This window comes from Gymnoscopelus microlampas (genome assembly GCF_963454915.1).
Source record: "Gymnoscopelus microlampas genome assembly, chromosome: 17".
Lineage (NCBI taxonomy): Eukaryota > Metazoa > Chordata > Actinopteri > Myctophiformes > Myctophidae > Gymnoscopelus > Gymnoscopelus microlampas.
In genome coordinates this window covers 3914412-3932225 of record NC_139954.1, presented here as the reverse complement: position 1 = coordinate 3932225, position 17814 = coordinate 3914412, and the positions used below count along the sequence as shown (strand labels likewise).

The 17814-nt window shown below is 42.4% G+C and overlaps 1 protein-coding gene across 1 annotated transcript in view; it reads right to left on the bottom strand.

Annotated features, from left to right (window-relative positions):
* Positions 1-17814, bottom strand: part of LOC311064028 (uncharacterized protein) — a 42578-nt gene that overhangs the window by 6429 nt on the left and 18335 nt on the right. The window lies entirely within an intron of this gene.

The window sequence follows — 17814 nt, the reverse complement described above, 5'->3', positions numbered from 1 at the left end:
TCTGCTCAAACTGACTCGTATACCGATACAGAACCATATATAGGCTAAATATTGTCACGGTCGGTTGGGAAAACGGTTCCTTTTATTTTAAAACAATTTCAAATGGTGAATCTACAAGCTATAATTATTAAAAACTAGACCATACCCGGTGAAGGGCGCCCTTCACCATACCCGGTGAAGGGCGCGCGTCCCCTCGTATATATATAAAAAATTGCTATATAAAAGAGCAAAATAGGCTTGCTATTTTCTGTTGCCCTGCAGCAGGCTTGAGTATATTTTTGATGGCATTTTACACCACTAACAACATTAATCAGAGAATCACACGTCTTTGTCACAACTCGTGTTTTGTCTTTTTTAACCAACACAGTACAAAGTACTGGACACACAGATGACACACAGGTCATAGATGACTCAGGTCATAAACCTGGAAATACAGGAAAATAAACATTGTATTACCATATATTCATAGCATATATGATTCACAATTAAACAGCAGGTAATGTAGCACAGTCTATCACAGTAGAACCGAAATAGCAGAAAATGACTACAATACCCATGAGGCATTCTGAACCATAAGCCAACAACGCGTCGCCCCAGCTACCATTAAGTTACAGTGTCCAAGTTACAATACACAAAATACACCAAAATAATACTTTTCAATGGACTACTTGGGTAGCACTGATAATATTAACCACAGTAAGGTTCATAAAGTGTGTTGATGAGTTGATGAAACGTTTACATTGTTGATTAAGTCACGATGACGACGTTAGCATTAGCGTTAGCCGCATGCTAGCGCCAAACGTCCGTTAGCTTAGCATCACGCTAACGGCTCATATGAACTTGGTTTGGCTAATAAACATTAATCCCAACTAACGCCAACACAGTAATGGATGTAAACATACACAGACATGCTTTGGACATTATTATCAGGTTGCATGTTGGTGGTATGGGGTTCGTTTGGTTTGGCCTCGTTTTCATAGACCTCGTTGCTTGTTTCTCTCGCGAAACCTGTGGCCATGTTTCCCATTCAACCCGGAAAAAAACCCTACGTCCGCTGCCACTACTGCTCCCGGTTTGGCTACAATGGGAAACATGGCCACAGGCTGACTAAATAAGCGATTTAAACGGGTAGTTTCGCTGGCGACCTAAAATATTATGCAGGCGACCAAACCTTAAACATCCGTGCGGTTTAGAATCTACCATTAGTTTTGGGATACGATGTTTACAAAAGGGTAAACAGCGGAGCCTTGGCGGACGTTCGCCCGATCCTGGAAGAGAACGACATAGAACCGTTCTTTATGGAGCTAATGTGCATCGTGTGTGGGGAAACAAATCTGGAGTGTTTACTTTCCACAGCAGAGAGTGGGCGGGGTCTATGGTGTAGCGTCGGCGTCGGTGTTGCCATGTCCGCCGATTGTAAGCGCTTTAGGGCCAATGTTGGTGTTATAGGGTTCGTTTGGTTTGGCCTCGTTTTCATAGACCTCGCTGCTTGTTTCTCTCGCGAAACCTGGCACACAACGACGCATGCGCAGTTTGATCAAGAGTCCACCCTACCACCAACCACCACCCACCAACCACCACCGTGAGCTTACTAGAATTATAATAGGATTAAGAAATACTATATTTTAAATAGTGAAAAATACAAAAATAGGGGAAAATACATAACATTTCTAATCTGTGATTCTAATGTGATTAATGTGACCCCTACAGTCAGTGAAGTCCAGGGCTGAATGTGACAAATATTGAGACCAATATGCTATAACCCAATACATAATTTTGTGAAATAAATTATATTTCACAGATAGTTACACTATCTGTGTAACAGATAGTTACACGCCATGTGAGTTATAGTCGTGTGGACTTGTTTTCATAGAGCTGGTTGATTATTTCTCTCGCACAATCTGGCAGCCTCATGTGAGTTATAGTCGTTTGGACTTGTTTTCATAGACCTGGTTGTTTATTTCTCTGACACAATCTGGCAACCTTGTCTGAGTGATGTTTCGGTTTCGGTTTCTGCGGCGGGTGTTATACTGAAATGTGTGACCTGTACAATCTGGTCAAAAGGGCCGCTGTTATTGTGTTTTTGCGACAACAGTGCATGTGGACACAACAGTGCAATCAGAACACGCACGTGCGCACGCACACACACACACGCGCTAAGTAATTTCTTAGCAAGGAGGATAAGGAAATAAGAAAATAATTACCTGTTGCTGCTGCTGCTGCAGCTGCTCGAGCCACACGATGTTTCATGGCTTTGCGTGTGCGTTTGGCCAGATTAGTTTTTTTGCGTGGTCCCATGGCTGCGCACAAAGTTTTGTGTTGTGTCTAACTCTCTCTCTCTCCCCCTGTCTGTCTGTCTGTGTCTCTCTTTCTCTCCCTCACTCACGGCTCTGGCCGCTGTAGAGGAAAAGTTTCGTGTTGTCTCTCTGTCTCTCTGTCTGCCTTTCGCTCCCTCCCTCTCTCCATCTCTGTGTGTGTCTTTCTCTCCCTCACTCGCGGTTGTGACCGCTGTGTAGATGTGCTGTGTTCTCTGCAGGGGAGGGGCTACTGGCAGTAGATCTGCAAGGCAACGAGACGTTGTTAGCTTGTAGATCCGTTGTCCAAAAGCTTGTAGATCTGTTGTCCAAAAGACGATTTTGACGTTGCACTACCTGTGGAAGGGATTTGCATAAGTATTGGGTCATAATGCGTTTCATATTAAATGTACATCGTGCAAGTACAGTAACGGTATGGGAAGCAGCTGGTGTTCCAGGCAGAATATTGAGGATTTTTTGGTGGAAAGTGTGGAGTTAGTTGGGGCATGTGTCTGCTTTGAGACTGTCCCCATACACTCATGTACACTCCATGAGTGCGCGGGTCAATTATTGTGGCAAGATGGGTTATTCTAGGCCTGACACGCTACAGCATCAGTGTTGCCATGTCTGCTAATATTATAAGCAGATTTTTTTCTATAGTCCAATTGCTTATTAGGGCTTGCTTCCCTAATGTTCTCATTGCTCGTATGCTCGTATGGAGATAGGCTGCACAGCAGCCATATTAACACTTCCTTCACAGGTGTTACCAATGATACTAATGAAGGCTCTGTTCCATTTAGTGTAGCACAATGGTTTCTATGACCCCCATAACCCCCCCGTTACACACCCATAAGGGGCCATTTGGAAGCCCATGAGGGTCCCTGGACCCCAAATGTAGACCCACTGGTGTAACAGAGTGTAATGATAATGCCGAGGCCGCCAGGTGTGAACATAGAAAGCAAATTAATATTGTTTTTAGTTCATAACCAAAGGGACCCGGGGGTTCATCATAAAAGACCCCCCCCCTCCTTTCAGAGGAAACACAAACTCCAACAAGCCCACTAATAGAGACTGCATGCTTTGAGATAAGGACAAACATTTATTGCCCCATGGAATGTCTTTGCCAGAAGACACACAGAGGCTCTTTGGTTTCCTCTCTACCTCTCTCTCTGTCCGGCATCTTTTAAGAGATAAGGATGGAATTTTTACGACATGCAACGAATGTCTTGCCAAGCACACACAGTATCACACACACAGACTCACTGAGCACAAGACAATGAGCAACAAGAACTTTGAATAAATTGGCTTATGTATTATGTTCTGTGACTTCAAAATATATATTTATTGTCCTGTATTATGACCACAAGACTAATATGAACTTTGGTGATGTAAAATGTAAATGCTTCCATGCTAATTACACTTTGATGCTTACCTGCTTTCTATTTGACATAATGCCGTCATGTTTAATATCTAGAGAATTCTAATTTCATTGTGATTCCCAATATCCAGTCAAATGTGTTAATATGAAGTTCCTAAGATAGTTAGCAGAGAAGTTTTAGTTGTCATATTGTAAGGAAGGAGGTTGCCACCCAGCTGCCTCCAACACCCCCCCCAATGGGCCAAGAAGGAGACCCCTCCTTTTGCCTATAAGAAGAACTGCTCAGCCAGTTCTCTCTCGCTCTCTTCCACTGCACGCTTGATGTCCTGAGGGTCGACAGAGTCCCCTCTCCCACTCTCTAAATAATCCGGGGTGACGAGCCGACACCGTCCCCCGCTGCTCTCTCTTGACCGCTTCTCGACAACCAGGGTTGACCAAGTCCCCTCTTCCTGCTCTACATGCTGGGTGGCTCCCAGTTCAACGCTCTCAAAGGACCCAGGGGCAGACGATAGCCACGTCCCCCCCCACGACGATCTCTCCGGGGTGAACATTCCCCCGTGCCTCTCTCTCTCCTACAAGGGTGGATCGGAGTCCTCCTTTCCCCCGAACGAGAAGAGCCAACAGCCTACGTCCAGCTCTCCAGCCAGCAAAAGCCAGATGCCCTGCTGACCCGGAACAACCGCCCTGCTCCCTCTACTCTACACGTGGGCCCTCGGCCACACATCCTGTCTCTTCAAATTCGAGTTTGAATGGAGACTGAGGACTGCTGAACCGCTACCAGATGCCCACGACCAACTGTTCCCTCTCTACACGTGGGCCAAAAGCCACACATACTGTCTCCTCAATCCAAGTTGAGTGGAGACTGAGAAGAACTGCGTGACGCAGTGAGGTAGCCGGATGCTAGCCAAACCTGCTAGCCAACGCCTCATGGTCTCTCCCCCAGAGACAATGGAATCATCTCCTCTCCTATCCCAATGGACCAGGCGAGCATAATGCATTCACATGTGGTGTGGCAACCTGAGTGTAGTGTAAGGGTAGATTAGCTATTTTTAGTCATTGATCTTTCTCTTTTCTTTTATGACTTTAATCCCTCTTTCTCCTTTAGTAGATCAAAATGTGGCCATTTCCTGATTTGACCTGATTGAACTGTAGATCTGTGATTTTGTATTTTGTTGAGATTTGAACCAGTTTCATCATCTTTTGAGTTATTGATCCATTGTTCTTTTCCCCATTTCATTGGTTGTTTTAATATCTACATAGGATTTATCTTAATAAACACTTTATTTTGGTATAAACGGAAGTCCTTTCCAATTGATTTCAACGCAGTATATTTCCAATCATTTTCTAACCAGAACCCATGCATCATTACTGTGTCCAAGATTCTTGCGTAGCCCTTTTCATGGTTGTGTTGAGGTGCGAATTAATCCCTTAATTTGCGCAATTCCTTAATTTTTGGTGAAAATCAATATTTTGATTTTTCAGAAAATATTTTTAATATTTTCATAATTATCGTTAATATTTCCCATAGTTATTACGCCATGTCCGCTACATAAAGTGGTGCCCCGTGTGAGGCACAGTCCCTGATGTCTGGTTAGAGAATAATTGGAAATATTGGAAATCTTGGAAAAATTGCCAGAGAAAATCTTTTGTTAAAATAGGTCTCCCCCCCAAACATCTAATTCCCTGTGGTGGTAAGAGAACACAGGCACTTTAACCGTGCCCCTTCTCTCCAACCCCCACAGATATTTAGAGAACGCATGCTGGCGTCATCTGGTGGCCAACTCGTAGAATACACAAAGCTTGTGAGTTAGGGTTCGTTGTCAAAGTTTTACCCACTTTTTGCTGCTAGTGATGAGAGCCTAGTGATAGCAACAGTGTGACACCTCACTTCATGATAATATAATGTATTGTCATATCATATAGTGTAATACTATATTTTTGACTCTAGCTACGCTGAGTCATCAAGCCTGTTGGAATAGCGATCTGACAAAGTGCTAAATTTAAGTCCATGGAGTCTCCCTCCGTGTGTATACACTAGTGGCGTGAACAAATCCGTTACTAGAATAGTAATAGTAAAATATCCTACATTTGATACATTGATTAATATATCTGCATTGAATTTAGTTCGATATTGTAATTACTGGATGACCCTCTCCATGTCGAGGAAGTTTGAAATACAGCATTCTTCACTTCCTGTAGAGTAAAAACAAAAAAATAAGGTCATCACTAATCCTTAGTGTAACCAATAACTACCAATAATTAAACTGCAACAAGTTGGTAGGTAAAAGTGAAACTGTGACACATTTATTTTTGTAACCGGATACAAGCAGACTTGTGCTCCAGTTGTAATTTAGTGACACATAGCAGTAAGCTAAACTAAATTAATAGTTTAAAGCACCTCTCCACCTAGGGTGTAGAGAAAGTGCTGTGGTGTGTGTGGGACAACTAGAAGAAGACATTTTTAGTGCCATAAATGGCCTCCATTTGTCTCTAGCCTCCAGCACACACGCACACACACACACACACACACACACATACCTCGCACCCACCCTTTTGAACACCCCTTAAACGGGCACAGAGGGAGGGGGGGCGAGGAAGCCTGGTCCTTGTCCTGCATGTCATAAAACCACAGGCAGAGACAACAGGCCAGTGAGCCACTTGGGTTTTGTTCATTCTAGTGACGGTCTTGTAGTAACTAATAGTCCATTACTTTAGCAGTGTAAACACTTTTATAGTAAATGGCCGAGGTTATTTAAAGATTAATACACTTTGAGTTTGGGTATAGTTTCTCGTTCTAACTCTATTCTAAGACTAACCTGCAGTATAGGTTGTAACAGCATGAGTGATCCTATCCTTGTCTTTTACTTCCCATAAGTGAGACTTCCCTGTCGAGTCTAACTGATTTAGTCATAGAAAGAGCGAGTAACGCAACAAGATGTCTGAGCCCTCCACTCCCCTCAGCTACTCCGATATAGTCGGTCAGTTAATAACATTGTTAACAGTGATATTGGGGTTAGTTTTAATATACGTAGATCCTTTAAAAGGGCTCCGTCACGTGTTACACTCAGTTGTATACACAATAAAACACGCCATGGAGTTTTTAACAGACAGCTTTGACCCTAAACTGCAAGACACTGCTCAATTTGACATTGATAGAGATATGAGTCAAACTGTAGCATGTCACCTGGTTGCACCTTTTAAAACAGCTAAAGGTCAAACCAACATAGAACAGACTGGGTGTGCTCTACCAACTAACAAAACGCTGAGAGTCGATTTGGGCCAGCAAAATACTCAGTTAGAAGTGGCACAACACCAAATAAAACAGCAATCTGCCATGTTAGATGCAGCCGTAAAGGCCTCTCAACAGCAGACAGCTATACTGAATGCGGCAACCGGTCACATCACCATGCTACAGAACCTTAACATAGGACTGGAGCAAGCGAAAACGCAACAAAATGGTGAGATAACCTTAGCCAAGCAGCAAATTGGTCAACTGCAAGACACTGTCATTCAACTAAAATTGCTCATTGCAGAAAACTTCACGCAAAACAGTGTCAAGTTACAAATAGCACAAGACAGTGTCACTCAATTGCGGGATAGAACTGAACTCCTAGAGAAAGGTAACTGGATCAGTGAGAATGACTTTGTTAAAAGGTTCCATGACCTCCAAGGCCAATCACAGGCACTCTCTGGTCAGCCTCACCATGATCGTTACCCTGTCACACAGCAGCAACCTCTGGTAGATAGACCACCCACTCAAGCTGAACACTATGTCCAAGGACATGCCTCAGTTGGCTTGCCCGCCATGTTACCGTCTTGTCAATCTGTTCAGAACATACCTCCGGCGGCCGGGCAACCTGCCCTCGAGCCACATGCCTGGGGTTATGCCGCATTGAATGCACCAGTACCCCTACCTCAAACCACGGGGGGGTGCCAGCCGGCGCATCCGCTGAGTAATATCGACTTAGCCAAAGTTGCGAAATTCATCCGACCTTTCGACCCAAAGCCTGGTGAATCTATAGACACCCACATTTACTTGGAGGAGATAGAATATCACTTAACAGAATGTGGTGTAAGAGACACAGATACTAAGGTTAAATTGATTTATCGAACCGCAAACCGCGAGGTAACTGGTTTTATCAGGCGACAGACAGACGAGGTCCGAGCAAATTGGTCCGTTCTGTGTCAAGCTATAATTGATGAATTTGCTGATCACCGAGCCTTAGGAGGTTTGTTGTCCGCCGTGTCCGTCTGTCAACACGAAGGTGAAGCAGTTAATCGATTTTATAACCGTCTGAGGATTGCATTTTTTGGTAACAAAAATGTTCCGAATATGGAGGAAGATGAACATTTCAAGAATTTGTTCTTGAATAATTTACACCCTTCCATTAAAAAGCACATCCCTATTGGAACCAATTCTAAAAAGCCTGCCGCTGAGTTACGCAAACTAGCACGGGAAGCTTTTGATAGAGAATACAATGAACCTCACAGTGCATCTTGTAAAATTGTTGACACCCAAATCGATCGATGGCAGCCCAGGAGACAGGACGACTACGGTCTATACAGGGGGGACGACCACCAAACTCCCTCCTGGAGATGTGCTCGGTCCTCCTCAAACGACCGCGGTCGCCCTCCCTCACGGGATAACTCTGGCACAAAACATGAGAACCCTGAGTGTGTGAAACAGCTCCCCGCTGAGATCCCCAAAGAATCACGACGGCAAAGAAAGGCACGCGAACACGCGGCCACACAAAATTCAAGCCGAGTCCGTGACAATTGGAGGAGGCCTAATCGTGTTTAGCTCACCTTGATGAAAACAAAACACTGTGACTACTTCCAATGTATGTTTCAAATGACGCCACTTCACAAACTGTTGTTTTCAAAATGTAAAACCTTTTTAGAACGACACAATAAGTTTGGACTGTTGTAAAAGGCTCTCGGCTAATGGAAGGGTTTTTGTTTTTAATTGCCTGCTCTCCAAGAAAATTTTGCAGACTGATACACGCTTATTCTGTGGTTTCATAATTGATTGAAATTAGTTGTAATCCCTATACACCCAAGGTCGTAACACGCACCATTGACGCCAAAACAGTGTTCCCCACCTTCCCTCACAGCGTGAAGGTGGCATTGCTTTTCCAGCCACTTTCTGGCTATCTGTCCCAAAACGCAGCTGTAAGATGTACATTTTGTCTATATTGTTTGCCCCTGGCTGCAGTGCTTTGTCAATGCTGCTAAGCTGACCAGGGTGTTAGTTAAAACACATGCTTCTACCTGTTCCTGACTGACAGGGCGAAGGCCACAGTGTGTTTAATTGGAGTGTCTCCCGAACGGAGGGATTGAAACCGAATCTAACAGACAATCTAGTTTTAAATGGTACCTCTGCTGCTACTATAATGTTGATACTGGACTGTGATGAAGTGGGAACAGTTTTGAACATTACCTATCATTATTATTATAATCCATTGAATGAAAACATTCAATCAGGTAATGCCATGGACTCTGACTATAAATTGAATTTGAGACATTTTGAATGCCAACCAAATTTATCATTGACCAAAGTTAATACAAATTTATGTGTACAAAAATCAATTTTAAGCAGGATGGAAGTATATTCTCCTGTTTATTTGTTGTAACCCTAAATAAACAACATCCTTATTATATACTATATATTATACTTTACCAAATATTTATGGTTGGGCTTCCAATTTGAGAATACAATTATGTCAGTCCTAAACAAATTGTCAAAGAATGATCCGTCCAGGATTAATATACTTGCATTCGATTTGTTAGACTTTACATAATTTGATTACAACATTATAGTCAACTATGGTATCTTGGCTTGAGCCAGAATGAATCCTCTATTGTTAGTCAAGTTGAACAATTTATGGAATCCAATTCATACCTTCCCACATGCATCTGTTAATGCAACTGTTCAGTATCAATATTATTCAGATTAGGCGCTGTACCATGATACTGACGACCTATGCTAAGGCTAACAGGTTTAATCAAAGCGTTACTATGTCCAATTAAGATTGAACCCACGCATTAGTGCTATTTTTATTATTATTATTATTATTATTATTATTTATTTTTTTGTCTCCCTCTTTGTAGCTCCTGTCAATAAAGCTCTTCTCCTTATGGGTCAAAAGCTTAATGAATGGTTGAAGCTCAGAATAGATTAAGCACATTTGACATTTTGCACGTGGCGTCTGAATCCCGTGCCATTTGCTATTAGTAACTTACAATGTGGGCCCTCAGGGGACCCACCACGTCTACGCAGACACCCTGACCACTGGTACTCTGTTTCCCGCCCATGTCTACCTAGTGGCTCGCTATGCTAAGCCACTGCACAGACCCCAACCCTTAGGTGGTACAAAACTTGGCAATTTCAGGTGTGACATTATAATGCGGCGCTGATCAATCACTACGTCAGGCCTCCGTGACTCATCAACTCCTCATCAAGGGGGTCAGTCATAAACAATGATATCACCCTGAGATTGCCAACTGTTGATCAAGTCTGTTAGACACAATTCAGGGACAGCAGTGCTGAATGCTGTCACAAGGTGATAATTTCTGCCTATCTAATGATATCTTGAGAGACCCCCAGGGTGACCCCAAGACCATGTGTAAATTCTTTTCTAACTAAACCTATTTGACAATGGACCAAGGCTCAACAGCCATGACAGCATGGGGCCCAAATAGACATATTGACTTTAGGTAACTAATTAGAGGTCGCCATGTTTGTAGTTCTTTACTGTAGTATGGTTGCAGTTAACACACTGAAACAAAAACTCTGATCTCTCCCTAAACAAGTGACAATGTGCTATATAAGTCACAGCTACTTAGTGCCCGTGCCCAGCTAGGCCATTGGTTAAGACAAACCTGACAAAGGTTGCTGAAACCATAACTTGAGACACCAGTGTCTAAATTAAACCATCGCCACATCACTATTAGTGCTACTCCGGCAGAAATAGCTGAAGGCATGTGTTGATTATATATATCTGTTGTTTTCAAAATTTAAAACTTTTTGTCAAAATTTTTACTTTTGCGCAGAGGTGTCTCAAGCTTTTTGTCAAATTTTAAACTTTTTGTGCATTTGTGTCTCCTTGTGCAAACCCAAAGGTGACCTGCCCTGTGTTTAAAAGGAAACATTTGCGTTAACAGGGTGCAATGTTTATAGACATGCAGCAAAACTGCATTGGCGTACAAACTAATGTATAATGCACCCCATCAAACTAGTAAAATAGTAAAGAGTCAACAGTCAAATGTGTTCATAAAGGGTAGATCAGGTTACTCAAAATAACATGGGCCTCTATCCAAGACGCTTAACAAGTTCATTTTGTGTCTCACCTAACTAACCTCCTCAGTCATTCTATGATAATGAACACTGTCTGGTTTGTGTGCTTGAATAGTTTACTAACCCTAGGTGGATTAAAAGCATGCTATTAACAAGGTACACTGTAACTCCACCCACGTTTAGTGAGATTTCCTCTCTTTGCCCTACCAAAAGTGTATTACACTGATAGTGATGTATGATGGTTGCTACAAGAACCCAGTTAACAGGAACTGGACTAACTAAGACTTGTAGTGTTGCTCAGTCAATTCAGCTATATAGAAATTGTTGTCTCTGCACACAGGATGTGACCAAGGGGAGGAGCAAGACCCTTGTTACATAGGTTCTCAAATATGCAGCAACTTCTTAACCTTAGTAAAAAACCATGCAAACTTTAACCTATACTTCTTACAAAGAATGTGTTATAATTGGTTGTCTTAAACAGGAAGTAAGTACTTATTATCCAGGCTAGGACTACTCCATTTCCTTATCATCCAAGTAAATCAGGATTTACCCTAGTGGACAACCAACCAAACACTTTGAGAGAATTAGCATTCATGTTGGACTTCCGATCTGCTCTTGTGTAACCAAGCCAAAAAGGTCACCCCGTGTATATATATATTCCAGCAAGCCGTGGTAGAAAAGAAAAACGGATGGAATATTTTGTATTATGAAGCGACACCTTTCATGTCAGCAAATTGAGCTCACTGCTCAAATTGAATTCTGGTACACAAAAGCAGAGATTAGTAAGAGTGCTCATGCAACTACGAGCTCTCACATCTAAAAGTCACAAAAAGTGCTACCACATTACTCCTCAAAATTATACCCCAATATATACGTATTAGGAGTTTTCTTTTCTTTTTGTTCTCTGATTTATAATGTTTTCTTAGGTGTGTTTGTGATTATCCGAAAGCCCTCTCAGAAAATAGGAAACAGACAGTAGTGACGGCCAATGCCTAAAAGGTAAATTTCTTTCAAGCAATCAGATCCAGTGTCACTAGATCAGTTTAATGAAAGAGTTGCCATTGACATGTGAATGCATATGCTATACGTTCTGCTCCTGTTGTCCTCTCACATTTTCTTTTGTGTTATCAAAGGTCGTGACGTCAACGTTTCGTTTCGTCTGATTGATTGATAACAAGGGGAGGTCTGTAATGATAATGCCGAGGCCGCCAGGTGTGAACATAGAAAGCAAATTAATATTGTTTTTAGTTCATAACCAAAGGGACCCGGGGGTTCATCATAAAAGACCCCCCCCCTCCTTTCAGAGGAAACACAAACTCCAACAAGCCCACTAATAGAGACTGCATGCTTTGAGATAAGGACAAACATTTATTGCCCCATGGAATGTCTTTGCCAGAAGACACACAGAGGCTCTTTGGTTTCCTCTCTACCTCTCTCTCTGTCCGGCATCTTTTAAGAGATAAGGATGGAATTTTTACGACATGCAACGAATGTCTTGCCAAGCACACACAGTATCACACACACAGACTCACTGAGCACAAGACAATGAGCAACAAGAACTTTGAATAAATTGGCTTATGTATTATGTTCTGTGACTTCAAAATATATATTTATTGTCCTGTATTATGACCACAAGACTAATATGAACTTTGGTGATGTAAAATGTAAATGCTTCCATGCTAATTACACTTTGATGCTTACCTGCTTTCTATTTGACATAATGCCGTCATGTTTAATATCTAGAGAATTCTAATTTCATTGTGATTCCCAATATCCAGTCAAATGTGTTAATATGAAGTTCCTAAGATAGTTAGCAGAGAAGTTTTAGTTGTCATATTGTAAGGAAGGAGGTTGCCACCCAGCTGCCTCCAACACCCCCCCCAATGGGCCAAGAAGGAGACCCCTCCTTTTGCCTATAAGAAGAACTGCTCAGCCAGTTCTCTCTCGCTCTCTTCCACTGCACGCTTGATGTCCTGAGGGTCGACAGAGTCCCCTCTCCCACTCTCTAAATAATCCGGGGTGACGAGCCGACACCGTCCCCCGCTGCTCTCTCTTGACCGCTTCTCGACAACCAGGGTTGACCAAGTCCCCTCTTCCTGCTCTACATGCTGGGTGGCTCCCAGTTCAACGCTCTCAAAGGACCCAGGGGCAGACGATAGCCACGTCCCCCCCCACGACGATCTCTCCGGGGTGAACATTCCCCCGTGCCTCTCTCTCTCCTACAAGGGTGGATCGGAGTCCTCCTTTCCCCCGAACGAGAAGAGCCAACAGCCTACGTCCAGCTCTCCAGCCAGCAAAAGCCAGATGCCCTGCTGACCCGGAACAACCGCCCTGCTCCCTCTACTCTACACGTGGGCCCTCGGCCACACATCCTGTCTCTTCAAATTCGAGTTTGAATGGAGACTGAGGACTGCTGAACCGCTACCAGATGCCCACGACCAACTGTTCCCTCTCTACACGTGGGCCAAAAGCCACACATACTGTCTCCTCAATCCAAGTTGAGTGGAGACTGAGAAGAACTGCGTGACGCAGTGAGGTAGCCGGATGCTAGCCAAACCTGCTAGCCAACGCCTCATGGTCTCTCCCCCAGAGACAATGGAATCATCTCCTCTCCTATCCCAATGGACCAGGCGAGCATAATGCATTCACATGTGGTGTGGCAACCTGAGTGTAGTGTAAGGGTAGATTAGCTATTTTTAGTCATTGATCTTTCTCTTTTCTTTTATGACTTTAATCCCTCTTTCTCCTTTAGTAGATCAAAATGTGGCCATTTCCTGATTTGACCTGATTGAACTGTAGATCTGTGATTTTGTATTTTGTTGAGATTTGAACCAGTTTCATCATCTTTTGAGTTATTGATCCATTGTTCTTTTCCCCATTTCATTGGTTGTTTTAATATCTACATAGGATTTATCTTAATAAACACTTTATTTTGGTATAAACGGAAGTCCTTTCCAATTGATTTCAACGCAGTATATTTCCAATCATTTTCTAACCAGAACCCATGCATCATTACTGTGTCCAAGATTCTTGCGTAGCCCTTTTCATGGTTGTGTTGAGGTGCGAATTAATCCCTTAATTTGCGCAATTCCTTAATTTTTGGTGAAAATCAATATTTTGATTTTTCAGAAAATATTTTTAATATTTTCATAATTATCGTTAATATTTCCCATAGTTATTACGCCATGTCCGCTACAAGAGTGTTTCCAGCGAGCCAACGTGCACAACATCAGCACCCTGACTCTGTTTGACCAGAATGGAACAGAGCCTTCATTAGTATCATTGGTAACACCTGTGAATGTCTTCATAATATGGCTGCTGTGAATAGAGCCTATTAACCATTACATTGAAAATAGTTAAATCAACAACATATGTAGCAAAACTAGCTGTAGAATACAACTCTCGTAGACGTATTTATGATTCTGACGTTTTCAATCTACGAGAGTTGTAGGGTTCACCCCCCATGGACACAGGGACTTTCGGGACTTTCAGCACTATACCCCGTAGACACTCCAAACATGTACAAATTGAAAAGAAACGGTGCTTACCCCCACGCTCCAAATGTTAACTCTAACTATGTAGTGGAGTAAAAGTACAATATTTGCCTCTGAGATGTAGTGGAGTCGAAACAGTCTTGATTCAAAGCTACTCATGTACAAGCGACGTTTGCACCTCATTGCTAATTAAATTAAATGTGGAGATTAACCATTACGTTGAAAATAGTTAAATCAACAACATATGTAGCAAAACTAGCTGTAGAATACAACTCTTGTAGACGTATTTATGATTCTGACGTTTTCAATCTACGAGAGTTGTAGGGTTCACCCCCCATGGACACAGGGACTTTCAGCACTATATACCCCGTAGACACTCCAAACATGTACAAATTGAAAAGAAACGGTGCTTACCCCCACGCTCCAAATGTTAACTCTCGCTACGGGGTAGTAGTTTAATGTAATAATCCATATCTTTCAATAAAGAAGTGTTACTAATGAAGGCTCTGTTCCATTTAGTGTAGCAGAGTGGTTTCCACGACCCCCATAACTCTGAGTGTACAAGGTTCCATTTGTACACTCTCAGAGTTACACTCCGGGCCATTTGGAAGCCCATGAGGGTCCCTGGACCCCAACTTTAGACCCACTGGTCAGACTGGTGTAGCAGCAGAGTGTTTCCAGTGAGCCAACATGCACAATACCGGTGACAAAGATTAAGACGAGACCAGATTAAAGTGAGACCGAGTCTACTGTTGTCCTAGTAACAGCAGATGTTGTCCACGGTGAAAGAACACGTAGCTGTCCTCGTCAATGCCTGTTGTTGTTTTCATATCACACTGTCAAAACATACCGATCTGATTCTTGTTTGGATGAAGAAACGCCAGACAGACGAACACTCACGTTGCGTTGTGGACGGCTCTCCGTTGGTTTTGTTGTTATTGTTGAGGAAAAGGAAGACAACCACTTCCTGTGTCAGTCTCTCTAACAATAGATTTACACGTTTTTATAAATGCAACTATTTGCCATTAGAGTCGGAGTCAACATGTGTAAGGTACAATCACTATTCAGCCCATTCAAAGCATGCAAATAAACGCATCAATGAATTAATAAATATATAAATAAATGTTCATTCCCTATACTGGGATTCGAACTCTTCCCAATGTCAGCATAAATACACCAGAACAGGCACTTACTCCGGTGCGCCATTCTTTTCACAACAAAGAGGTACCATAAACAACTCATAGAGTATACAACCAGCCATTATAAAACAAAACAGGCATGGTCACTAGATAGATCAGATCAACTCTTGTACTGGTCTCCAACACGGCTGTTTACTACAGATTTGTTTCTAAAATATCTCACCATGATCATCTATTATTCATTATGTTATAGGCTACTTAGAAATAGGAAATGTGACGCATGATAGGTTAGATAAACTGTTCGTTTATGATCAATGCTAGGCCTAATGATTAATGGTTATTTATATTGACCAGATCTGTAGAGGGCGCAGGTGAGTAATTTAAATAATTCCTTTCTGGTGGACATGTTTTATTTTCTGCTCAAAAAGTGTATTATACAGAGAAGGTGGTGTGCTGAGATGTAACCCACCGTGGACAATAGTTTTTCAGCAACACAAAACAGCCTTTGTTTCGATGAGTAGCGAAATCGTTTTCTTTAGTTTTACTACAGTTGGAGACCTCGCACGTAGTGGAATTTTCAGTCAATGGGAGGAGCACCGCTCCTAATGGAGACCAGAGCTCTAAATGGACATGCCTTGAACTGCCATTTTCTGTGCAGCGACTGCAACTGTATCTTACAACATACTATTTCCAGGTGATTAGATTACATAAACATTAGCTTCAATAATTTGTAGGACATTTAAAATTGACTGGTCAATACTCACGTCACTGTAATGTGGGGTTTCAGACACTTTTGGCAATACTTTCTCTATAATTGGTCATGTTATAAACAGTTTATCTAACCTATCATGCGTCATGTTTACTATTTCTAAGTAGCCTATAACATAATGAATAATAGATGATCATGGTGAGATATTTTAGAAACAAATCTGTAGTAAACAGCCGTGTTGGAGCCCAGTACAATAAAATCAGTTTGGTGACTGAGGTCTCAAGTTGACCTGATCTATCTAGTGACCATGTTCTGTTTTTTAATGGCTGGTTGTATACTCTATGAGTTGTTTATGGTACCTCTTTGTTGTGAAAAGAATGGCGCACCGGAGTAAGCGCCTGTCTGGTGAATTTATGCTGACATTGGGAAGAGTTCGAATCCCAGTAGGGAATGAACATTTATTTAATAATTCATTGATGCGTTTATTTGCACGCTTTGAATGGGCTGAATAGTGATTGTACCTTACACATGTTGACTCCGACTCCAATGGCAAATAGTTGCATTTATAAAAACGTGTAAATCTATTGTTAGAGAGACTGACACAGGAAGTGGTTGTCTTCCTTTTCCTCAACAATAACAACAAAACCAACGGAGAGCCGTCCACAACGCAACGTGAGTGTTCGTCTGCCTGACGTTTCTTCATCCAAACAAGAATCAGATCGGTATGTTTTGGCATTGTGATATGATATGAAAAAAAAAACGGCATTGACGAGGACAGCTACGCGTTCTTTCACCGTGGGACAGCATCTGCTGTTACTAGGACAACAGTAGACGCGGTCTCGACTTGATCCGGCCGGTCTCGTTACAAATTGAAACACCGGCACCCTGACTCTGGTTGACCAGAATGGAACAGACAGAGCCTTCATTAGTATCATTGGTAACACCTGTGAATGTCTTCATATTATGGCTGCTGACTGCTGTGAATAGAGCCTATTAGATTTATATTCCATACTAGAGGTCCGGCCATTGAGTCAATAAATACAAATGAAAGCCGACATGAATGAGTTGATCTTTACCTGCTGTGTTTCAGTGGTTGAGCTGCTAACGAACGTCCTCCTGCTGCTCGACGACGACACTGTTTAGAAACGACACGGTTTTACGTGTCTTTGTGTTTTACTTTGATATACATGTATGGCGTTTTAAAGTGTCAACAAGTCAGTCAACACACCATGTTGTTTTCACTGCTGCATTGTGGGTATGTTCTTCTTCTGACGACCACTCTGTCTAGACGCCAGTTGGCGTGTTGCTGCCCCCTACCGTTGGTCTCGGGTACTGTCCACTGTTTATATATACAGCAGGGGTCTTCAACAGGGGGTCAGAGTTACTACAGGGGGTCCGCCAAATCTTTGTGATATATATATTTTTTTACAGTAACCACTTGGACCCTAGCATCCCTTTTCTGATGAGAACCAAAAAACTCTCTTATGATAACCAAAAAGCTCA